The sequence below is a fragment of the Balearica regulorum genome, chromosome 3 (genome assembly GCF_011004875.1).
Source record: "Balearica regulorum gibbericeps isolate bBalReg1 chromosome 3, bBalReg1.pri, whole genome shotgun sequence".
Classification (NCBI taxonomy): Eukaryota; Metazoa; Chordata; class Aves; order Gruiformes; family Gruidae; genus Balearica; species Balearica regulorum.
The window spans coordinates 98,918,875-98,945,557 of NC_046186.1; the positions used below are offsets into that span (position 1 = coordinate 98,918,875).

Sequence of the window (26,683 nt, forward strand, 5' to 3'; positions counted from 1 at the left end):
ATTAGCTCTTCAGATCCCTGCCTCTTCTTTCCCTCACTTCACCTCTAGAAGAGGTTCTTATCAGGGACTGGCAGACTATTTACACTCTCTTTAGTCACATGACAGTGAGATTATATCTCTAGTAAAAGAGCCAGAAAGTTTATATGTATTTATTTCTGTATCTGCCAATGATTTTTAGTCTGATCAGCTGCATTTTAACCTGACCACATTCTGTACTTAAGTTTCCAACCACTTTTCCCTTATTCAGAGTTTATTTAAGGAACAATTACATGGCAGAAGGGCTCTATCAAGATTCAGAACTGATTAATATACTTTTTTATAGTTTTGACAAACATAATCCAAATATCTAGGGTCAGCCCTTCCTTTGTTATTGAAGGAAATGACACAAGAGAATGGTACCCTTGCTCCTTGATGCACTTTCCCAGAAGGGAAAGTGTGCTTTAAATTACTATTGCTGCCTGATGTAATTTTTGAGTGTGCATCAATGTTCTTTTCTGAAATAACGTTTGAAGTTTTCCTTGGGTTTTAGATTGCCATAGGCATTGAAAAATGCTGTAGGAAGGCATATTTGCCAGTGTGCCGTGCTTTACATACTGGCTAGACTACCTTGTGTAAGTTCCTGTCAAGAATGATTATTTTTGGGAAACTAGGGTTAAAATGAACTCTTACTTATTGCAACACAACATAGAAGGAACATAAGAGCAGATTCAAAAGTAGATACTGAAAACTCATACCTACGGGGCGGTCAGTCAATATTTAATTCGGACATCAGTCAGGGAAGGCAGCAGAGAGCCTTTACATCAACTTCACTCTCTGTGGAATCTGCCCTAATACCTTGAATTCCATACAGTATCTTTATACGCAGGGTGCATATGGGTGAACACATCTTAAACCATCCTTTGCACTTTTCTTGGATTCTTGTGTTCTTTTGCCTGCTGCCCCCGCCCCGGACCTAGAAAGGTCCTTAGACTAACTTACCCTTGGAGCTCTAAATTATCCCTGTCTTACCAGCACCCAGTTCACTAATATGATACTGTTGTAGCCTCATGCCTACCCTAGGTGCAGCCGGGCTTCTTGTCTTCGAGGAGTCTCAGAAATCAGTCCACAATCACAACACTCGTGCCTGAAAAAAGCCTTCCTTTCATTGCTACCTAAGATTTAAGCCTGTATGCATTTTGCCAAGAATATAAAAAAAAAAAGGTGAGCGTAAGAGCAAAGCAGAGAATGTTTATTAAGACTAGTTTAAAACGGTTTCATTTTTGGAGAAAGCACACTGGGTAATTCTTGTCCTCCCTCCTGTCTGTGTATATGGCATCCATTCAGGAACAGTGGAGGAGTGAAGAAGAAAATCATGGTTTGGTATTCTATTGATACAAATGCAGTGATTTTATTCATTACAGCAAGTAACTACTCAGGGAAGATCCTTGCTCCACTGAGTAGAACATCCTGAGCACTTAGAATATTTAGGATCATTAGTTTTTTTAATGAACTATGGTCCTATTCAGGATGATTTTCTGCTTTTAAGGCAGAAGCAGCTCAGGTTACTATAAGTAACAATTCAGAGAAAAACCTCAGACTTGAGTATAATAGAAACAGAAAGAAAGTACATGATGAGAGAGAAGTTGGAGAAATAACTACATTTCTCAATGTCTGGCGGTCTCCAGATTTTTCTTTTTTTTAAGAGTTGTTTCCCTAACCTCTGACATTGTGGTTACTTCAGTGGACAATTTCATCAGAAATCAGTTGAAATAAAAGATGAATTCCTTTTCTGACAAATTCCACAGCATGTGTCTATCAGATATTATTCAGACTAGTGGCAACAAAAAATGTAAACTATAAAATATGCCTGATGTTTCCCTTTTACAGAAAGCTATGGGAAACAAAACAGCTGGCGAACCTATGCTGAGTACAAATAAAACTGATGTGCATTCATAGCAATACACAGAATTAAAATGAAGCAACAAAGAAAATGGAGAACTGGAGTTGAACAAATGAAACTAACTACTTATTTCTGTAGGCAAAATTCTGAAAACCACAGAAAATATGTAGGAGCTGACTTCCAATTTTCAAAGGAACTGAGTATGAAGGTGTTTAAAGCTATTTTTATGTCACAGTTTATGCTGCAAATGGAACCTGTCACCTCAAGACTTTTGGAAAATCTGTCCTTGCACTTCTGAAGACCCCTTTTTTTGACTGAAAGAGTATTACACAAAGAATGTGTGGAAGCCTTTTTCATTCACCTTGAAAGCCAAACAGAACAAGGTATGCAAGTTTGTATGGGAAAGGCTGCTGATGGGTAAAGCACAGTCTCCTTTCCAGCATTCTGTTCCTCTTTTTCACAAATAAGTTATCTGACATTTGAATGTAAAAAAAACCCCAACTTTTAAACTCTGATTTAGCACTATCTCTGCCAGAAGTTCTTTATTTAGTAATGGCTAGTTTTTCTATTTTTGAAGCTAAATTTTTGTACCTTTATAGATTGTTACCCTTAGTGATTTGATTTTTAGTCAGTAGAAGAAAAAAAGTTTAATTGCAGATGGTACTGAACTTCCAAGGGCCCACAAAAGTACCACTGGCCTGCACGAAAATGATAGCAACTGTGTGAGTCACTACAGCCACTCATATGGATACCTGATGGCAACAACATGGATTACAATTTGTCCATTGAGTTTCTGTCACTTGAAATGTTTGGGTCCAATAAAAAGGAGTCACAGGAGTCACATACTTAAATTTCATGGTTAATTGGGGCTGTAGTTTCTTGTATTATGTTTTCAAAATGCCTAAACATTAGAAACATGTAAAATACATTCAACTGCATATTCTAACCAACCTACCTTCTTTAGGACTTACTTTAGGACTTTGTAAAATTTAATGCTCTAGTTCTTCATCCTAACTCTCAGCAGACAAAACAGGAATCAGTGTCACTGACTTCAGGATCTGAGGTACTGTTTCTCCTACACCAGTGATGCAGTATTCTCAGCTTTATTTTTAATTGTTCTTATTCTGCAGGCTTTTATGCCTTCTTTAGGACTTATCTGGCCCCTGTACATTTAACATTTTTAACTACATTCCATTTTATATCTTTTTCAGATACATTTTCCTAACATTAGCCAGCTTTCGTAGCTTCATTTACAGTAAAACTGTTGAAAACAAAAGTTGTCTGTTTGGTTTTCATAAAAAGGATTGTGTGGAATATAGATCAAAATATGATTCTACACTAAAAGGCATTAAAAAGGGAAGAGTAGAAAAAATTCTGTTGCATTAGCAATTTTTCTACTGGTAGACTTATTCTGAAGTTCACTTACAAGTGAACTCAACTGCAGTCCAAGTTCGGTTTTAAAATGAAACTACGGAATTTAGTGTCACAAGAAGAAAGGAAGTGGCTTTAAAATCTTGCAACGGAATTAATACTATGCAGACTTCATTGCATAAGAGTATATGGTTTATCTCTCCTATGTAATTATTAGGGATGGACTTTGCATCAAATCCATTCCCTGCACAAGTTCAAAACAGGCTCAGTTAACTCTTAGGGGGTTTTTTTTCAGCCAAGAGCAGAAGCCTAATTGCAGACACACCACACTGTAAGAAGTTGTTCTCATGATATCTCTTTGTTGGCAAAAGGAAATGAGCACTGGAAAACTCATAAGAAAGTCTGATCATGCAACATTTCCAGTCTGAAATCCAGACCAAAGAGGTTTGGACAAGTTTTTGTTAAGCAGACTAATTTTTGGATACTTATCTGAACTGAACAGTCTGAATTTTTTGAGGTTCAGTGTTGGTTGCTATCCATTTGAAGATCTGTTGGCACTTCTATACATATAATCAACAAAAGCCTTTCATCCAAAATGCTTCCAGCTTGTTCTGTTGCGTTTCTAGTGTATGCTCATAAACTGGCAGTGTTAAACAAGCTATATTCTGACAAAAACAAAAGGAAAGGTGGCAATAGGTTCTTCAGACAAAAACTGGTCCAATTTTTCAAGCATGCCTTCACTCGACAGTGGTAAAGTGCAGATCTGTATGTTAAATACTACAAAACCTGCTGCAAAGAACCAGTGACAGTTTTGGTTTTATAAGCCATTATATTCTAAAGTGAATTTAAGACACCCACCTGGTCTTTAGTGTCATTTCAGTGGAAAAAAAGTATCCCTAGAGCTGCAAGAGGCTGCTTGAGATTACATGGTTTCCTGTCTCACCAGAAGAAGTTGTCATTATGGGTGTTACTACGATGAAGGTGGATGGTCACAAATTTATTGCGTAGCTGTTTCTGGGCTCTGCTATGAATTTCTTCAGTTTATACAGAAAGAAAGTATCTTTTCTGGTTGCAAGGGTTTGGGTTTTTTAAATGGAACCCCAGGATATGTCTAACTAAATGACTAAATGTGTTAACATGACATACTGTTCTCCCACAATGGATGGGATTATAATACCATCTATAAAATGTTTACCCTAAGAAGGAAGGTCTAAGAAGGCAACGGCTGGATTAAATTGTTTGTATTTTTGTTACTTACCTGATGTCTAATTTTTTGAGCACATGAAGGCTTTGTGAAGTATTTTTAGACCAGTTTCAAATGTGAAACTTCTAAACCTCCATGTCCTTTCATCACATGTTACAATCAGATATGATTTTACTGGTGGCTATTTTAAAATGTTTTGCATAAGCTCTCTCATGGTGCTCTTCACTCATTCCCCTTTCAAAATTCCTCCCCTTAGGTCTATCAGTCCAAAGATTTATATTACTTCCTATTGGACTTTTTCTAGTTCTCCCAGATATTTTAGTAAGACCATCACCAAACCCAACCAAACTAGATATACACAATAAGTACACGGAATCCCAACAGTTTCTTGCAGTATACCTTGCTGAACTTCACATTAGACTGTAAAGAATTCTGGTTAGTTTGTTTCTTTCTTCTTTCAGCCCATATTGTATCCTAATAAATCTTTCCCATTTTATTTTTCTTCCCTGGCTTTTTCTCTGTCCTAGTTCCTCCTCCTCTTATTTGCAGCTTCACACTGTGGAAACTTGCAATAGTAAGACTGACTGAGGAGACAATGATTCATAAATTAGTCACTAGCAAGACAAGCATCTTAGCAGGCCCACAATGACTTAAAACATTAGACTGGTTTCTGGCCCAAGGTCAAGCTCCTAGAGACCCTTAGGTACATAGATCTAAAAAAGCACTCATTAAAACTATTGACTTTTAACTGTCCACCTGTATAGAGTCTGGTTACACAGCATTCTAATGAGCCACCGGCAAAGGGAGCCAAGCATCTGCTTATGAACGTGTTCTAGTCTTTTCTACTTCTCTTTGCTGTGCCAGGAAGTAAACATGATATAAGGAATTTGCTTTTTTTAGTCTTTGTGACCCAAGATGTAAATTGTAGTGCATTACTTCTGTCCACTAACTGGCAGATTTGGCTTCTGCTTTTACTTAGAACAAACTAGGTTTTGTTACTAAAAAAAGCTCAAAACAACTCAACCGAAACCACCTCATTGTGTATCACTCCAGGCAAGCATGAAAACAAGGCTAATAAAGCAAAATCCAGTTCCTTGCTCAATGAACTGTTCAGAAACAGGCTCACATGCCTCTGACTAGGTCATGGCACTAGGTACATTGACACGCATCACATGTTAGAGCTATCAGCTAGAATACATGCGAGGCAGAAAGTCTATGGCTGTTGGTTCTCCATCAGCTCCTTTCAGTAGCTGTTATCGGACATGAAGTTGGGGTATTCTCTGCAAGTTTCAAGGAAGGCTGTTCACAAGCAGGCCCTGCTCGGTGAAGTACACAGCTCAATGTTGGTGCGCCAGCTAGCAGAACTAAGTTTCCGTCACCTCCACCCCCAGCTCAACCCAAATCTTGAAATTGCATTATTTGGCGATGCGTGTGCAGCCAAATGAGAAGTAAAGGTGGCGAGGAATCCACAGCTGAGGTGATCAGGTCCCCTGCTCAGGGACTCGGCTTTCTTCTCCTCAGCCACGGCACACATGCCTCACACACATAGCTGTTCTCAGTTGAAGGGAAAATACCAGTTGTGTCGACTGGCTGTTAATTTCAGTGGCAGCAGCAAGCACAAGAGGTCATCTAAAACTGAGAGTGAATGCTTTTGTAGGTTATTATTAGTGGCTGTGAGATGGAAATGTGATTCTCTGGCAAATAGCAATTCTCCGACTTGGGCTGTCTTTGAGACAGCTATTCCCGAGCACTACTGTCATGCCACTTCTCAAGACAGCACAGATGAAAGCAAGAAGGGGATTTCTCAGAGAATGTCAGTGCTTTTTCAACACTTAAAAAAAAAAAAAAAAAAAAAAAAATCACTTCCTGCAGTATTTTCTCTGAAATACAAAATGGGGACAGCCTGCCCAGCCCCAGTCCCCTAGCAGGAAAAAGACTCTTTTTCAGCTCAAGTACTCCCACTCCTTCTGTTCACTGATTGATTTTTGTTTTGCTTGACTTGACAAGACCAGGTTGGACAAATCTGAATTATCTGTATGTTGCTGACTGGATCAGCTGCAGATCCTTTAGTATGCTTGTCATTTAGTCTTATAAATAACCTTAATGAGGGCTGTAAATCTTAGCTCTCTGAGGACATAGCTATACAATAAAAAACAATTCAAAGCTTTAAAAAAGTAAAGATGTGCCTAGCATGCAGGCTATTCTTTAAATACAATGCATCCTCTCTTGGAATTTGCACTGGATTTCTGTTGATTAGTTTTCTAAACATAAGTTACCTTCTTTAGAGAAAAACTAAGCTTACCTAAATAGGCAAATTTTGCTAGACTCTTTCAGAAGACTGGAAGGAAAACATAATTTCACATGGATGTATGACGTTTTGCATGGGTACAAATATGTGACAAAATGTTGTGCAAACACATTTTAAAGACTGGTCTAAAACTCTGTTCTGGTATATTTAAGTATAGATTTTATAGATTAAAATAATGCTAGCTATTAACCAATAAAATAATATATATATAGTGTCCGTTCTCTACCTATGCCTAAATAAAATAAGAAAGTGAAGGAAAAAGAGATTGTCAAGAAATCAGTGCATAACACCATGAAATCATTAGCAGAAAGAGCTATGTTTAAAATTCAAATCCTCTGACTTCCAGCACTGCAAGAAGCATAAGATGTACTGAAGTACAAGTTGTCTCTACAAAGCATTTAGCATTCAATTAAATGTATTAAATGAACAGTCTGAGTCATATACTGAAAAGGGCAGGTCCCAGCTTATACTGAGGAGCCCAGCACAAAAAAGAAAGTTAACAATATGACCTCAGGTGGCAGACATTTTGCAATAAATTTTGAAGACATCTGTCAGTTGACTTAGTTTAGGTAAGACAGAGTGCACTATGGCTTTAAACTAAAAGAGGATAGTTTTAGATGAGATATAAGGAAGAAATTCTTCCCTATGAGGGCGGTGAGGCACTGGAACAGGTTGCCCAGAGAAGCTGTGGATGCCCCCTCCCTGGAAGTGTTCAAGGCCAGGTTGGATGGGGCTTTGGGCAACCTGGTCTAGTGGAGGGTGTCCCTGCTAATAGCAGGGGGGGTTGGAACTAGATGGTCTTTAAGGTCCCTTCCAACCCAAACTATTCTATATCACTCCCATAAAGTAATATACATATTTTTGTATAACAGATTTATCAGCCAAAAAAATATTTTAACAACAGTAAACAGCTTAAAAATAATAAAATAATAAAAAAATAAAATAAACTTATTACTTGCCTGAAGTAATCGCAAACAAGTAACATGCTATTTTCATTGGAGAATCATACTAAGAGATATAAGGCATACTAATTTCTAGCAATATTAGAATTCTCTCTCACCGTCTCTTCCTCATATTCCTGACTTTGTTATAAACACATCAAATTGCCTTCTTTATTAGCTTGTTTTTTGATACAGCTTTTTTAGCTTGCAAACAAGGACTAGAGTCTATTACTAATCCTTCCAAATACCTTAGAATAATAATAATAAAAAAAAAGTCTGAAAATGTTTATTTGGATGTCTGATTGTAACATTTCCATGCGGAAGAATTGTTGTTCTCAAAATGTTTCTTCATGAAACTGTGGTATGCTTGTTACTCTACCTTGTTGGATTTCAGAAAGTCCTCTGTGAAAATGAGCAGGAGAACAACTGACAATATCACTACATATTAGAATATCTCTCTCTCCCAAGCATATTACATATTAAACCAAAGATATACTGTTTGAAATGTAAATATCCTTGGCATTTTGAGTTCTGCTGATTTTCTTGGAGCAATTCAGTTTTAACCTCTCCCTCAATTATCTCATACAGATGCTTCAATGTTCAGCACTTCGATGACACCACCTAGCTTTCTGCATGTGTCTCCCACAATCTCAGAACGTGCCCTGTTGTGTGGTTTACATATAAATACATCATTTGCATATTGTAATCTAGTTAGTGATTGTGTACAGTTCAGATAATTGGATGCATAGGTCCAGAGTAAAATGGCACAGACGGAATTCAGAAGCAGGTCCAATACTTTTGCCCTACCAGCCCACGCTGACCTTAACATTGCATCTAGATATCAGTGTAAGAGACCCAGAATATTTCAATCACCACCATATCTTAGGATCCACAAAATGCAGTTAGTGACTTTAATAACAATTTTTTTTTGCTCAAAGAAAGAGGTTCCACTCAATCTTCGTCCCATCCGTTCTGCTACAAGGCCCATACAGACAAATATCTAAAGCTGGTTGAACCCTTCTTTGAATCAATTCAGCTTCTTAACCCTGCTGAAAACTAATAAGCAAAGACCAGGGAAGGGTGGAAAGAGCAGCAGAAAGAAGGAAGAGAACAAGTCTACGTAATTTCGGTGTCAAGAAACTGATAGATTTCTCAGCTGTTTACAGCACTGTAGACACAGATATGTTTCAGAAATGGTTATGCCCTGTAAAAATGAGTGGCTATAAATGATAGCATCAAAATGTGCTCAGCAGATGTTGCCACAAGTCTTGTTGATACGTTTAAGTGCTTCTTCCAAATGGGAAACACTGGCTGTGAAATTACCCTTCACAAGTCCTTTGTCTTTTTAAGTATTAGTCTTCCGTCTCATTTGTAACCTGTTTTAGTGACTTCCTAGAAATTTCTTTCTCCAAAGCCATAACACTTTGTTTCTCCTCAATAACACACAAAAGGTGTGTTCACCGTGAACATTTTGCGATGTCTTTGATGAAACTAAAGCTAGGGTATTTCTGCTTCATGCAAAATTTTGGCAACATCCAGAATTGAAAAATCAATGGGAATTTGGTCAGCTCCTGGAAGGTTATGTTACATATTATGTCCCAAGATTATAGTAGATTGCCATTTGGAGGGATATCACTGAAGTCGAATGAAAAATGGCCTCTGACTGAAAGGACTCTGCTCTGTCAACCTCCTGCTTATCACAACTGTGATCTTTATCATAGATGTGAAAGGTATGCTTCAACCCTGTAATGTATCTTAGAAATGTTGTAAACTACATGAAAAAAAAATATCACTAGAGCCATGTTAATACAACCATTAATATTTAAAGTACAACTAAAATTGTAGAAGTGTTATTTATGAGGAAATCATAGCACAGATAAAACAATACTGCCAAATTGAACTAACTGCCTATTTGTCTCAGTTTTTGATTTCTGACAGTTGTTAACCTGGCTCACATATTACCAAGCAACTTGCTAAAGTCGGACCTAAGCAAAGAGAAGTGAAATTTTTCTGGAAATAGAGCTGTCGAATTTCTCTCCTTGTTTATTATTCCTTAGCAAATACCTGTAAAATGGCTGGATGAAATACACATTTGGCCATGAGTACAAGTAAACTAATTTCCTGACATTACAGTAAAACCACTTATCTCATCTACCACCTATCATTATCAACTACTGTGTTACAAATCCTGGAACAAACAAAAGGCCAGGAATGTGGAAGACCAGGTTATAGGGCTCCTCAGACATTTTGCTGTGGCCTTTTCATTAAGTCCAAACGTAATTACAGGTATTAGCAACAAAGACGGCAGTGGTAAATCTGATCAATGAAATTACACAATTAAATGGTCCATTGTAATTTGTGATGGCATTGCCCAAGAAGCAGAGATCGAGATATGTATGTTAGAGCAAAGTGTCTACCTCTGGTGGCTGACTGTTTGGGACGCTGAACATCACTAGTCCTGCCAAACATCCAGGTGGAATTTAATACCTACGGGGCATAGAAAAGAGAGCGCAAAGGAAATCTGATCTCTACAGGAATGACTGCACCTACTGAAAATATTTGTCTTAAACTGTTTTACTTCCTTGCTTGGATGCTATGGCAAAACTAATTTTTACTATAATTATAAATCCTCAAAGTTTAATCTTATAGCCAGCCAACCTGGCAAGAAACCTGACTTTGCCACTGTGATCATCTACCAGAAAGGTCAACAATTTTATTTTAATAACATGCAGCTTAGGGAGCCAAACTCTCATTTTTTATTCACTTCTGCAAGCAGAAACCTGACAAAGGTCAATGGGAATTATGACTGAATGAGAACTGAGTTAAATTTTTGGTATCTGGGCCAATATTAATAATTTTAACATTAGGCCAATTTAATTTCTGATGTAATTCCACCTATCTCAGTTGACAGTTGGTCCTGCCTCAAATTATACTATTAATTTTAAAAGTATTTAACTAGTTTTACTTTTGAGAAATGTACATAAATCAACTGACAAATTCATCCTGGAAACTGAAAATATTTGCAAATGAAGGGAGCCTTAACTGTAACATTAAATTCTATAGATACAGTTCACACCTTCAGTATACCCCACTTAGATCACCAAAGAGCAGGTTTAACACAACTGAAAACCATACCTGTGTGCTTACGAAATATACACATGGCTAAAACATTTTATAATTTACTAAAACGTGACTGGTTCTTTAAATTCACAGTTACAAATAGGTCCCTAATACAAAATGGTCTATTCCATCCTATTTATATGTTCACGTCTTTAATACAGATCTGCCCAGATTGTACTAAGTTTTTATGAGCTTAATGAATAAATAAATGTCCATGCTTTTACACAAATATGGAGCTTTATGAGAAAAATCAGAAGGTTAGGTTAGATCCAAGGGAAAATATGCCTGATAAAACCTACACTGAGATTTATGTGTTTCCAGAGAACACATTGAAAAAAATCCAGAAAGACCTTTGCTTATTTTGACTTCTTGCCTGGTCTGAGGGTTTGTTATACATCTCAAAGTTGAACTGAAAGATTAGAAACCTTGGTGAACCTAGACTGTTTTCAGCAAGGCAGGATTTGAGGCTTAGGCTCATTAAGGAATGTCAATCTGAAGCTACAGTCAATCTTAAGAAAATTGTTTGTCTGCTTTGAGGTTTAAAAGGCCTCCCCTAAGAAATGTACCTCGGATATACAAATTCAGAGAAAATAACACATCTATAACTGAGACTATTTAAAAAGACTGAAACACACATCCTTGCCCCCTTTTTAAAAAAAATTAAATAAATTTGCAGAAAAAAAGCGTGTGGGTTTTTTCTGTCTTACACGTGCTTTTTAAAATCCCTTTGTGATATACCGAGTAAATATCTAGGGTTGTTTTACCGAGTCATAAAGCTTGGTAAAACAACTTAGGGGCGTTCAAGCCCACAGGGCATGCAAAAAAATAATTCAAAGCCTGACCCTGACCATTTTTTTTCTTTGTCATGCTTAAGACTGAATAAAATGGGGCTTTTCTTTCCACAGCAGTCTTTTCCATTTTCTTCTGTTTTGTTTTTCTATTTCAGTGATGAGGAATGCATCAAGGGACAGATGAATTAATCTCCAATACCATATGTGTACATGTGAATACTTCAGTATGTTCAAGAAAACAAGGCTCTCATAACTACTGTACTGACTGGTAAAGGCACTTTTTTTTTCCTCCACGGTTGTCCTAAAAGTACACTGTAAATGCCCTCTTTCATAAGTCCTGAAGGCTCTGCGCAAGACACTGGAATCCCCATCTGTACAATGCATGCTTTCATCTGCGTGATCATCAACACATGTCGAATATGTTTCTGAAAGTCTGTTTTAAAGCTACAGCCATGGGACATCATGTGACCACTGAATCATTTTCTTCCAGCTGAGGGTACATTTTATCTTGCCAGACATCTTCATAGTTTGTGCAAGCAGTTCCTGAAGTCTGATTCAGCTGCTCATGATGTGGCTGTCTGCTTGTCTGAGTGCAGGGCAAGGTTTAGGATTTCATATTCCTCTCCTCGCTGTGATTTTTAATCCTCTAAAATGTTTCCTGAGTGTTGAACATATGCCTGCTTGATTATTCCTGGCAAATGGTGTTTAGGAACAGTCAGTTGATTAATTCTAAGCCATACTGTGATGGTCTTCAAAGAACACCTTAATAATTTTAAGTAAGCTGTGAGGAAAAGATTTTTTTTTTTTCCTTCCAAAATACATTCTGCAGCAGCATTTTTCATGTTAATGAAAATAATATTTTCATGGCATATTAGGAGAGCTTTTGGGGGTACGTAATGTTCTTATCTACCCCATATTTAATAGGATTTATTGCATAGACCCTCCATTTAATGAGGTTAAATACACACAGCAAAGTCTGTTAACCAAATAAAATAAGACAGGCAGCTGCAGACGTCAACTAACTAAATCAGTGGAACCAAAAATCTAGTTGCGAAAATAGAGTTATCCCTAAAAATATACTGGATTTCTTTTAGTGCCAGATCAGTGCAAATACAATATGTTTAAGCTACCAAAGCATTGATAACCAGAGAAATAGGTTAATACAGTGAGCACCCTCAGCCAAATACTGACCTCGCTCAACCTCTGTTTTTCACACCTCTAGGTCAGAATCCTACCCACCACTTGGACAGTCAAATGATTATACCACAGTGAGACAAACAGGTAAGAAGCAGAAGGTATAGGCACATTGAGGCCATTTTCAGAGTTACAGGGCTTTAGTCTTCATCTTATTTTGACTTCTTTTTCCTTGAGGATTTTCCTAGTTAGCTTTACATGTGGGTTACTGAAAACTGCCTAATGTAAACTGTTTAGTATAATCAGTACCACAGTCGAGCCTAGACATACATAGGCTTTCCTAAAATTGTACAACTGTTAACATTCTTCTAGACATCAGAGACACAGTAGGTCTACTAAGTGATCCAGCCCATTTCCCCGTCTCATTTATACACTGGATTTTTCTGTGGTTCATCCAATCTCGTTCGAAACTGTCTCAAGTGACGCGGCTTCCTCCCCTTCCTGCAAGAGACAATTCAGTACTCTAACAGACCTTGCTGTCAGGATGTTTCCCCTGATATTCTGCATAATTCTTCCTTTTTTCATTTCATCCCATTAATGCAAGTTATACTCCCTTTCCCTTAATTTATATCATTGTTTTTCAAAGGAAACATAACAAAAGTTTTAATGAAAAGGAAGCCTGTCTTATGTAAACAATAAAAATTCATGTTAGAAAGAAATGTTTGCCTTACTTCTATGAACCAGGGAATTAATATGAGGAAAAGGAATACAGGCCCATAGCTCATGCTGTGTTGTGGTCAGACAGAACTCCAGCAATAAAGTTGCAAGACCTTCACTAATTCCACTACCTATTATTCAAGTAAGCTATAAATCTGGTAAACTTTTTCCATTGGCCAACCTTACTTACTAATCAAGTTTAATTACCAATTTATGTAAGGGCTTGATTCCAAGGTCTTTGAAGTCAGTGAGATTCTTTCCATCAGTTTCCCTGGGATCTGGATGACGCCTATATTACACATAAAAACACCACTGCATTTAATAGTATGCTAACAGCACAAAAGTAGATAACGTGGGAATATCGAGAAAATACTTTTTCACAATACCTTTTACATATTTTACTTCTGTGAAAGTGTCCTTCATGAAATCGTCTGCATCCTATATTTTTAGAGCAAGACGATTTTTCAAACCCTCTCAGTTTTCACTTTAAAATTATTTAAGCTGTAACAGCATGCCGAGTGAAGTATCAATTTCTTTGACAAAGAATTAATTTTCCATGTGGTTTCAGTAACAAAAAGCTTTAACCCGTTCACAGTAGTTGTAAAAGCAGTAACATGAGTACCTCTCCCAAATATTACTAGACCAATTTAAGATAAGGTTTCACAGCCCACTTACTATCACTTTCTTTCTTCTCCTTCTATAGTTATAGCGGTCAGTTGAGTTTCGCAGAACAAATTTTCCTATGGGACTATAGAGGAAAGTGCTAATAGCAGCTGGATTCTACCTCTCTTAACATGAAGCTCAGAGCTGTTAAATGCATTCCAGAATATGCTTTCAACCTACCCAGTGCTCTGCCTCTCACAGATAGTTTTGGATCTTTTATTTTGATAAATGACTTGGCATTCTGAAGGGTGGTCAATTTTCATCCAAGCAAAACAGGCTGATGTATTGGCAATGAGATAACATCTCACAGCTTTGCTCAGTGATGTATACTAAACCTTCTAAGCAAGGCATGAACGCATATACACCCATATCTAACATATGGACTTCATCTCTTTCCCTCTCCTAGGCACTCTCTCCCCTTAGCTATGTGCAGGCAAAACTCCCGTGTTCGTGCTAAATCGTTGCTGGTCCAGTTAAAGTAAACAAAGTAGAGATAATGCTGCTTTTCTTTCCAGCCAGAAATGCTGGTTTCCTGCTTAAATGCATACCTTTGATGGTGGTTCACTGGCAGAACTTGCCTTAGGTAAAAGAACGATAATTATGCAATTTTCAGCTAAAATATTTTTGCCCTTAAAGGGAGAGGGAAACTGAGATCTAATCCAATCTCCCAAGGAGAGTCCATTTGTGAAATTAAAACTATTTTATTGCTTTCAGCTCATTTCTAATTAAAAAAAAAAAACAAAGAAAAAGAAAGAAAAAAAGAGAGGTTTTGACTAGAGTTTACACGAATCCAGCAAGCAGCAATCCAGCGGAGCCCTGCATGGGCTTCATACTGGGCCAGCAAGTCAGATGGTTTGGGAATAAAGCATATTACATTCACAAATTACACATATAGAATGTTTAGGGTATATACATGAGAGATACAAATCTTAATAAGACGTAAAGTACAAACAGTCTGTATTATTTCCACATTTCCATATTCCAAGGTGAAAGAGGGCAGCGCTGTCTCCTTATCCCACTGTCGATCTGTGAAAGGTTCTCAGACTCGAAACGAGTGAAGCTGAAAGGCTTGCAACATGTCATATTTAATGGAACTGACTGAACTAATTGCTGTGAAAATACACTGTCACAACCTCATATAACTAGATATGAAGCAAGGCTATGTTCACTATGAAAATGTTCTCTTTACACAATATGATTACGATGCTGGATCACAGAGGTGGTAATGCAGTTCAATGTGCAGTAGTGACACGTGGCTATTACAAGTACTAGTTAATAGACAAATTTGAGACATCATATTTCTCACAAATAAGGGGTCCGTGATGTTTTACCATCAATGCAAATGAGCTATTTTCTCCTCATCCCATTACCTAGCATGCGGAACAACAGAACTTCACCCAGCAAACAGCTGGGAAACAGTCCCTTCCCTGAAGCTCCTACAAAAGTACTGCACAATATAGAATGGGCTAATAAAACTTTCTCATATTTTCCCCTGGCCGTGCCTTTTCTGATCTTTTCAGGGCTTGGGAAAGTTCTGATGCAACTTTTTATGGCTCAGCATTTCCCCTGCTGGGCAGCAATAATCAGCAGTGCTTAGGAAATCCGCTTTTCTACACTGTTATGGAAAGAAGCTGTAAATTTGTGTTTCTCGTCAGGATTTAGCATGGAGTCGATTGTGTCTCAAAGGCAGGGGATGCATTACAAAAGCCCTGTCTCCTCTTAGCACTCATCTACCTTCCCCAGAGCAAAGGCTCAGATGGAGCAGAGTTTTCCCTGCACTGGAGAAATGACATCCCTAGCATTCATGGTGATGCTGTTGCTGAGAGAAGCGGCAGGTACTGGGCTGAGGTCAGTTTAAGTATGTGCTGATCCACCACAGGTGAGCCACTGTTCATTAGAAGATTGACTCCTACCCTCTGCTCTTGGAGACTGCTGCTGACAGACACTGGTGCAGCCCTACCCCTTCCATTTAAAAATGACACCCAACCCAAAAGCTGGACCCTACTTTCACTTTATACTGCCAGGGGTTCCCAATTAAAAATGTTCCAAAGTTGCAAAGTTGGGAAGTTTCTCTGCAGCAGTTTTCTAAGCCTCTTAAGTTCCTGCACGGATTACAACCACCTCCTTTCAGCTGCAGGGTATCTTCACTGACATCAGCAAATTTGGCTCAATATCCTCCAATAGTGGGCAATTTGTTTTCATAATAAACAATACCACAAATCACAAGAAATGCAGCATAGCTGCCAAAATATCTTCAGTCCTTATAAGAAAAGGAACAGACTCTGCTAGAATCAAAGCATTTTGTTTTCTTTTTGATGAAGTGGAATATTGCATTCTCTCAGAGGGTTTCTGTCTCTGATACCATCAAACAGTTTTTTGGCATTAAGGACAGTAGACACTGTCCTGTAGCATGGGTTTGAATAAAGCAACTTTGGAACAAAATTGGTTTGCAACTTTGGAAAAAAAATCACAAGGAAGATTTCAAGCAAAACTCACTAAGAAAACTATCAGAAATACTTAGTTCACTTTATCAAGGACCCACATGATAAAAACTACCACTTGTTTGCTGTCCATCTCTTTGAGTTACTACTACCATTTTGATTTCTTAGCCTTTCTATGGAGGAAGCAAAAATGTTTTTTCCTGAATGAGCATTAAATATATAACAAATTTAGGATGAATACAGCAAGTAAAGTAAATAATGAATAGAAAACAAACTTAGTTAAAAGAAAATGTGAGTATTTCTTAGGTGGCAAAGCTCATGTACCTGGAGAAGAACACCTGCAACAGATGTAGTTTAACGGTGGGGCCTGTCTTGACTCTATATTCAAAGTAAATAGCACCCATAAACAGCTGCTATTCACCAAACATAGCAGGACTGGATTTGGATGCATATCCATGGACATTTCCATAGCCTCTGATCTGCCCTCTTCTTAAACAAGTAAGAGAGAACAGAGTACACACTGTCTAGAGAAATACAATTTGGTATTCGAAAAGATCTCTGAGCGCTAGCAGTGCCATGCCCCCAAAACATCTTCCAGTTAAGTATTTGAGAGAGAAATTAACAGCATTAATTATCAGTTTGCACTTTGTGACTGAAACCTAGTAAATAGCATAGCATATATATGTATATTTAACTGCCAAGGACATATTAATTTGCTTTTAGGTTTTATTCCTATAGGTTTGGTTTGTTCTGAGACCTCACAATAAAAGCTCAAGCCCAATCAAGATAAAAATATAGCTGAGATGGTTCTCTTCTGAAATAAACAGCATGTATTATCCTACAGTCATATAATACCATTTTAAATATGTTTCAAATGATGTAGAAAACACAAACGAGTCTTTTGAATCATTTCAGGAATCATTTTGGTAGTTTGGACTCCAGCAGAAAGGTCTGATATTTTCTTGCTCAAGTATAACTTCTCTCCTGTATTCCAGTGCTGCTCTTTCCTGGCTCCTAACAACCCACAGGCTCTTGTTCTTATGGTGCAGGATGTCCTGCCCGTGGTTTCAGAGGAATGTGGGAAGGACATATTCCAAGGTGTCTGTGATGCTCAGGACAACTTTCTTTGAACTGAGACCTGGGCTGTCATTGTAGGCAGCTAATATGTTTCAGGAGTCATTTTTTTCCTGTAACATTTACTCGGTATGTGATGGGGTTTGTTCGCTTGTCAGAAAGAAGCCACAAAGCTGAAAGTATGGAAATACAATCTGAAAATGTATGTTCTTTTGTTTCTGTTCTAACAATCACATCCCTGGCAGTTGGGGTAAAACAATAACGAGAAATCTTTACATGTGTTTAAAGAAAGCCGAGTTAAGTTCTGACTTCAAACTTCACTGGATTTTGAGCCACTGCATTAGTAAGAAGGCAGAAGGAGGTTTGCTCCTTTTAGAATGGAAAGCAAAAGCAGCAAATACCTGTCAAAATGGAGAACTGCTCTTTGAAAACTGGCAAGCTAGATACACGTATTAGAGGAAGGTAAGTGACATTTACTGCACCCGCGCAAATTACTTCAGTGTCACAAAAAGGTACTCAAGTTAGTCTTAAACTAGCAAACTTTGATCCCTGTAGATCATTCACAGCAGTACAGCGCATCACAGGCTATTTACTCGGTTTCAGTCACAAAGCATTTTCTCTGCTTCTTGGAGTTCCCTGATGCCCCGCTGACCTGGTTCTGCCTCGTGCCATCCAAAGTGAGCTGACCCAGACACGTCTGCATCGGACCGCAGTTGCCTTTGTGTCCGCTGTAGTACCTCCTAATACAAAAATCGCTGCAGGCTTTCAGTTTAACAGCTGAAGATTCTTGCTTGAAACTTAAATCTGCTCAGTAAATTCCAAATGCCACCATATACTGGAATCAATGAATCCAGTCGTTCATGTATTGCATATAAAAGATACGGGGAAAAATGTGGTTTTTAAGAAGAGCAGACATGCAAAGAGAGAACTGAAGTACTGCATATCACAGACAGCAGAAGGGTACTATTTATAGCCCACCTTGAGATCAAGAATATCAATTAATAAGAATGCTGAGAAGCTAGCACTTCTTTAAGTAAAATGTTTAACAACTGAGGAAGCGAGACAGACATAAGAGGGTTCCTTATAACCCTCCTTTAGAGCTATTAGCTGTTTGAATTGATTATTAAGTGAGTAGAGGGATGTTATCACTGCAAACATGTTTTCAATCACTAAACTCTTACTGACCTCAACAGCAGTAAGATGAGGCTCCAAGAGATAACAGAAAATACCTATAAGACTTGACCATGATTCACACTGAGGCAGGACCTTTTCAGTGTTTCCAGCAGGATATAAAGAAATACGTGAAATATTTGTCTCTCTTTGGCCGTCAAGGTGATATAAATGAAACTGGCCACGAAATACCTTGATTTATAGTACATTACTGTAAAATGTAATGGATTACTTTGAATAACTGGTAGATGCAGTCACTTATTTCACTTTCCAGGCTGTTTGATAGTATCATTCATTTTTCTACTGAAGAACATCAGCTGTATTTTAAAACCAGTGTGGGGTGAAGTGAGGTTAAAGATGCCCGCTGCTTGTTCTTTCCATGTTCCGCCATTCAATAAAACAATAGTGGAGCTTTACACAACGGAAGGTCTCTGTCCAAGGCAGAAAAAGCAAGTGAGAAAAGCCTGGCTGAAGTTTACAGAACCACAGAAAGAATTTAGCTAATTATATGATATAGCCATTAATGTTATCTGTTTGACTATGTTTTGCAAAATAAATATTTTACAAAATTATCATTCTGAGCTTTAGTTTTTCCAAAAAATGAATGTTCTGCAGGTAAGGGATCTGAAACATTTACAGTATTTTCCAACTGTTTAAACCACTGTAACACCAAATGCAGTTAAATGCAAAGTTGATCAGGGGAATGATTTTGCACGTGTTTTCTACAGAAGACTCAATGGTAATGTAGAAGGAGGGGAATTTCAAGAAATGTAGGTTTAACTTTATAAGAAACCAGACTTTCTTGTTAAAATCTCGATGGTAATAACTGTATAGATTACATTGACAGTGTAGGCAATGTAGATTGTGTTTCATGAATCATGTTTTTTAATATCTAGGTACGCTTAAAATATATGGCTGCAACCATATATTTGTTACATGTACAAAAAAAAAAAAAAAATCAATTTGCACATGCACAGACCAGAACAAAGTACACTGGAAAATTTCAACGCTTTATCAAGATGTGGTCCTGAATATTATTTCTTTTGTATTTTCTGTTTGCTCATGGACTTCATGTCATCTTTCTTCCCCTCACTTTTTTTTTTCCCCCAGAGATACTAATAACTCCAAATATGGATGCTTCAGAAGAGACAAAAGAAATACGACTGGTTAAAGAAACAGGGTATGCTTACAACGGCAAACAGATTACATATACGCAAGGTAACTAGGAACTCAAAAGAGCCTGGCTGCATACAAAACTGAATTTAGCTAATTAATTACAATAATGAATTTGTACCAGGCATAATCCAGTTTCTATTATTTCTATGTAACAAGTTTTGTTGTGTAGAATTTTAATAAAAATGTTTCAAAAATATTAATCACAATATTTCCATAGAAAATGCCATCAAGAGGCCAGCTTATTGATAATTTGATAAGGAAAATCACCCTGAGATCATTTCCTAGCAGTAGATGTTCCAACTTCTCCTCCAGACTCCTGCCTTTGTAGGTACTGATATTGGATACACATGTGTCTGTCTGACTGTTTGCCATAAGCACACCAGCAGATACTTTACATTTTATTTTAATTCAATGATAATACTGAATATTTTCTCACTATGAACATTTGCGTGTAATAACTAAATGCTGGAATTCTCTATTCTAATGACTGACAGAACTTGTAAATTAAGTGGCTCTACAAAATGATTTATTTCACAATGCCTATAACATCTAGCCTATTAGTTTCATAAGCAAAAACTGGAGTTAACTTTCTCATACAAGAACTGTTGGTTTCATTGCAGAAAACGCAAGGTAAGATTTTTATGTATAACTGAGTTTACAATACTGAAGCATTTTAACTAGAAAACACCAGCCATGATTTTTACAGCACAGAAATATAAAGTCACCTATAAAGAAGACTGAATTAATTTACTACAAAACAATATAATGAGAAAGTATACAGGTATATAACTGTTACAGTTATGCAAGAATCAGATTTCTGTTCCTTTATAAATTTCAGAGTTCTGAATATTTTCCTGTTCTGCAACAGAAAGTAAGAAATTCTCTACGCTTCTCTTGAAATTAAACTGGAAAAAATTTTTAGTGTTGTGCAAACTTTTTTATTTTGATGACACATAAACATTAAATTCTATTTTAGCCCTTACCAAGACCTGATTTAGAGCAGAAAAAACCAGAATGTTTAAATATGTTGCTGTTATTTTTGTTTGGGTTTATTAATCACTCCCTAAGTCAAGATCTTTCTATGAAACACTTCTGTTTCAACAAAACAACATTTTTGGACGAACTTCAATTTACATATAGTTCCATGCTATTTTTTTTTTCTGTTCAATGTTCTCTTTTATGACTTTGCCTAAATAAATTTGATACATAAGGTAACTTCCTCCACATATTTTATGAAAGTTACTGCATACCATTTAACCAACTTTTAAGTAGACTAACACAGCCATGTAAAAAAAACACTAATATTTTAACACACATAATTTTGGTTTCAGTGAGGTGATAATTTGATTCATAGATAACTCTAAAGCTCCGGTTTAAATAAAAGGAAAGTGTTTATCGATTCACAGTCTTTTGAACCTGAGAGACTTTACGAGTTAGCTGTGTAACACTAATGAGAGCTGTCTTAGAGCTTGGTGTTTAAAGTTAAGCTCCTGAAATTAAGCACCCTAATAGAGCAGCTTGGCTGGCTGGTATGCTAACCCGCCGCTCGCTACCAGTGTTCAGCTGGCAGAGCAAAGAAAGGTTGAAACTCTTTGTTGTGGGCAAGAGGCACATTTCGAAAGAAATCAGTGACTTCCAGTCTAGAATCAAGGTACATTAAGCAGTGACTCGGGACGGACTTCATCTGACTTCATCAAGACAAGACTGCCTTGAAAAGGAAAAACAAACCGAACTGGGCGTGGGGAGAAGCCGCCAAGTTACCGTGCAATCAATGGACATGTGTTTGGTTAGGTCTGTGGCTACAACCAGCTCACAACCACCTTGTTAGAAAGCGTATTTTACCAGAATATTCTTTTAAATCAGAGGAACGTACCAAATACATCCCTATTTTAAACCCTACAAAATAAGATACCTGTAACAAGACTGCTTTACAAGTCAGAGATTACATGCTTTCAGTTCCCCTGAGGAACAGAAATAATCAAAATGATGATGTACACATAAGTCAAGGCTGTTCTGTGCCAAGAATTTTAATCGAGAAGCAGTTATGTCAAGACAGCAAAAGACAGCTGTGTAAGCTAAAAGAAATGAGATGATTTTTATGGAAAAATAGCACGGGCTCCTTCAGCAATTGCAGCGTTATTTTGTAGCTTGATGTACCAGTCGATAATGGGATTTGGGCAGGTGGGCCAGTGCTCAGAATTGTTTGGGAGCTTTTGTAGCTTATTTTCAGTTAAGCATGAGCAACAACAGGCACATGTGAGCTTTCAAATACGTGTTGCTAGAAGAAATTAAATGATCAAGAACCGGAATCATTATGCTGTTTGGAGTACTGGTCCCCTTTTCTGACTTGGGCATTGAGCCGTAACCTTGAAAATGCCACTGCCCGCCTCACTTGCAGGCAGACATCTCAGGAAGTCCTACACTTGCTCACAGAAGACAGGGAAATCTGACCTCCAGAAAGAATTCATCCTGTGACCTAGCTAGATCATTTACAGAGGACAAACACACAAATCATAGAACGGTTTGGGGTGGAAGGGACCAGAGCTTGCTGAACACCTCGTTCAACGAGCCAGGCAAAACGCACATCTAGGTCCCTGGAAAACAACTGTTGCTTTAATCTGAATCACAATAAAAACAGTAAGTTGAAGGAGAGCAAATTGCTTTCTTCTGCTGAAAATAGGAGACCTGGCTGGCTCCCTCCAGGGACATCAGAGTTCCTCCTGAAGAAATGCTCAAGGGCCTTTTTACAGCTTTCTGCAAGGCCTGAGGCTTTGGCTCTAAGTTCATCATGCTGGGAAGCAAGAGAACAAGCTACCAAAGTTACACTTTCATGTTATAACAACTGGGTTGCCTCCAGCAAGTGACTGGCTATCTAGATGTCACTGCTTTTAAGGTATCACTCTCTGTCAGGACAGCCATCAAGAGGTAAGATTGCACACGACAAACCCGTGGGATGTGGTTTAAGCACTGCCACGTGATCACAGGCACACAAAATAAAATGCAGTGAACTTTAGAACAAGTTCCTGGCAATTTGATGAAACAACACAACACTGAAATGCTTTCATCTTTAAAATAAAACTATGTGCATAGCTCTGCTCTCTGCCATATGTTTTTATACGCTTCTCCTGAAGCCGGCAAGTACTTCTTGGGGTGGAGGGGAACAATCTCCCAGAGACACAAGCTGTGTTTGGACACCTTCTAATACCACATAAACATAAAAACGCTGTCCATCCTCTCACTAACTTCCTCTTCCGGGCTACTAGGAAAACTTGTGTACAATTGCAGGAGATAATTGGAAATTAACAGGTACTTGCCCTATGTGCAGCCTTATTGTAGATCTGCAAGTAAATTCTACTTTCCTGAAGCAAGAGACGCTTGATTTAATGTCTATGGGGAACTGAGTAAATTGATAAGTTTGTTCTGGCCCTCTACATTTTGTCTTCACTGCGCAGCACTATTCTCAATACAAGCCCTTAACTTGTCCCATCGTACGTACATTTCATGGGCGTAGAAACAGAATACTCTTGAGAAACCTCTTGCTTATCCTGTAGTGAAAAACAGGCATTAATATCAACATATTTCATTGTAATTCTCCATCTGACCATACATCTTAGTTTGTTTTCGAGTGGTTATCAGCAGCCTGTCTCCTCTCCCTTTTCTTTTTAAGTATGGTATGATGAAATGTGAGAAGCCATGGTATCATCAGAAATCGTTTTTCAAGCCTTGACATCTGTTTATGACTATTGCTGGAGCGGAAAAGTGGAAAATTAAATTTCAAAGATAGTATCTGCTGCATCCAAATATCTGACTAAAGAAGACTCTATTTTATACCCAAGGACAACATATGCTGACTGATTCAACACAGAGTAACACTAACACTACCAAAACACAGCGACTGAGTGACCTCTATCAGTGTTGCCAGTTTAAAGCTTAGCATTAGGGCAGCATTGTGCAATTTAGCAGTCTAGAAATCCTCTGCAAATCAAGAAAGCAAAGCTTCTTTCTCAAAGCCAAATATGACCAACACAACAGAGCCACAAGAACATTTCTGTGCATTTTCCCCCATCTTTCCTTACTATCCAGTGACGCTGGATATGTTGTTAACTATGTTTGCCTTTTAGCTTCTATATTGAATGAATTGAAACACACGGGTCTCAAAATGAAGATTAAGTTTTTATGGTGGCTGTGGGCATAGCTTTTGCTTATGCATGTTACCTTGTATCTCTGCCAAGAGGCGTGTTTTCATCCTGCTAGTTTAGTTTTGGCTACCACGTGTGGTGTGCAGAACATTTTGTTGCAGCGACTGTATCTCTTTTCCTGTATCTAAAGAAACCTCAAAATCTGAGCTTACATATTTCTGAAACTCCAAATAACTCTTGGGCATAACTACTGATGCCATTGGATAGAAGCTATTTAGATGATAAGCTGAAAAAAGAGCAATAGGTGTGAGGGAAATTCAGAATTTAGCTGAACAGGACTCAAATTTAGAAATGTATCTTCAATGTTTGTTGGTCCTTTGTTTCGATCAGGATGATTTGTAGATGTGTTGAGCTAGTACATTATTTTAATCTCTTTAAAGAAAAAGACTTCAAATCTGATCTTTCTATAGAGTCGAAAAGCTGATTCCTTAATTTGCTGTCAGAGGTCTTACCAAGCTTACAGACCAACATCTGGGTATCAAAACTTCAATTATGGGCACAAATAGTCTACAAAGGTGCTGTCTTCAATGAAGACAATGCAACAACAGATGCATAAATCTGGTTTTGATTTTAAAGTAATTTTGAATCTCTATGGCTTATTTCATACATAAATACTTAAACCTAATCCTTCTCCTATGTGGCTTCTTGTAAAGAATAACAGCATTTGGAAAGACTATGGAATACAGCCCGTTTTCCAGCCAGTAATCACTCCACTTCAGCACGCTATGCTGGGCTTTGCTCAGAATCACTTTAAAAGCTCCAAACAATATGATTTATACTTTTCCCTAAGTAGACCATTCCACAGCCAATTTTATCACACTGTAAGGATCTCATGTGTGTGTATGTGTATCTTCAACGTACATTTACTCTGTGTTTTACTCTACCTCATTGCTTTTGTCCACATTTCCAGCTAAATAATTTGACTTGGCCCAGAAAATTGCAACTAAACTAAGTCAATGGAGCTACAACAAATGATAGAAAGATCTTCTCCACGTGTTTAAGCCCTAAATTTTTTACTAATTTAAAGTCATGCTAAATTGCATACATTTAGCTTTTTAAACTTCAGAAATCAATGCTTAGAGCCCTAATAATGCTAGCTAAACCCCTTCCAGTGCGGCAGTATCTTTATTGTAGGGTGGTGTCCAGAATCCCAGTACTGGCTCATCTTAGTGATCTTTGCTTTTGCCACGAGATGACTTTTAATAAGCAGCCCAAAACTGCATGAAGTCTTTTAATATCCAGACTGTTTCACAAATTCATGTCCATTTGGCGTACACTCACATAACCTGATGTCTCTTAGTATTGTGTTTTCCCCAGAATCATTTTCCTGTAGAGAACAAAATGTTTCAGGATAGTTTCTTCATTCTCAAGTTTTGTTTGTTTGTTTTATAAAAGAATAGCCTTGCATTGCTAATTCTTTCCCAGCTTTCCTTTCTACCTTGACATCTTTTTTTAAGTCATTGTCATGACTGAGCTTCAGACTCATAGCAATTTTGGGGCTGTTAATTTACTGAGTGGCTAAATCCTCTTTCCAAGACAGTGACAAAGATAACAAGTGTAACAGGTCCTGACACTAGCATTTACTACCACTATGGTAGGATTTCACTTGCCATTCTAAATACATATTTAACACAGTTTCATTTCTCATTCTCATCATTTATTCTTTTACCTAGGCTTCATCCTGCCTATATTTTTATCTGAATAAAGTGGAATTAACTTTTTGCATACTACATCATGAAGTAGTTCCCAAATGAAGTATCAAAGCTGCATATATCCAGCACGTTGCTTACAGCCATTATATAAAAAAGCATTGTTTTACAGCTTGTCCCCATCCCCGGCACCCCCCAAAAAAGCTTGTGCTCCAGTGACTTAGCTCAATGCAAAGCTGCACACAGAGTAATGGTGAAAAATGGGAGAAATTGAGAAATGGCTGTGGAAGGAGAGGACAGGGCAAACCCTTTCAGCATGAGCATGGATCAAAGTGATCATGTAGTTATAGGGCTACAGCTCCTACTGAAATAAATTTGAAAAAAGAAATCCAAAAGATTACTTTCTTCGTTTGTTTTTACACTACGTATAAAGTATTTCAGTGGTTAAAGGATTTACTATGGTGAAGAAGTAACATGAGAATTGTCACACCGAATCAGGCTAATGGCCCTTTTAGAACACTGTGTCTACATGGCATTGATATAAAATTGAGCCTAAACTTGGAGCCTTATTTAGGAGGAAAAAAAAAAAAAAAAAGATAGTAAAACCTGCTTATATTTCTTCATTCAGACTGACTACCTCTTAGCCAAGCTGCGCTCTCAATCCTGCACAGACCTTCTCCCTAATATTTACAATGACATAAATACCTTAGTGGCAACTCTATGAAAACCATTTCTGCTACTGATTAACATTAGATTAGCTGTAGCTTCTTCTAAGGACTTAAAAGCAAAACTGAGAAGAAAAACCCCTACAAAAAAAAAAAAAAAAACCAAACCATGAATTCATGG

At 37.6% G+C, this 26,683-nt stretch overlaps 1 long non-coding RNA gene across 2 annotated transcripts; it reads left to right on the forward strand.

Annotated features, from left to right (window-relative positions):
• Positions 1-1,912: 1,912 nt before the first annotated feature.
• On the forward strand, positions 1,913-26,468 carry LOC142601088 (uncharacterized). Of its 2 annotated transcripts, XR_012834689.1 has the most exons (4): positions 1,913-2,262; positions 11,770-11,882; positions 12,837-12,895; positions 24,599-26,468. It is a non-coding gene; the product is annotated as an uncharacterized LOC142601088 (long non-coding RNA). The 2 variants fall into 2 exon arrangements; XR_012834688.1 differs by lacking the exon at positions 24,599-26,468 and having other exon boundaries at positions 12,837-14,893.
• Positions 26,469-26,683: the final 215 nt, after the last annotated feature.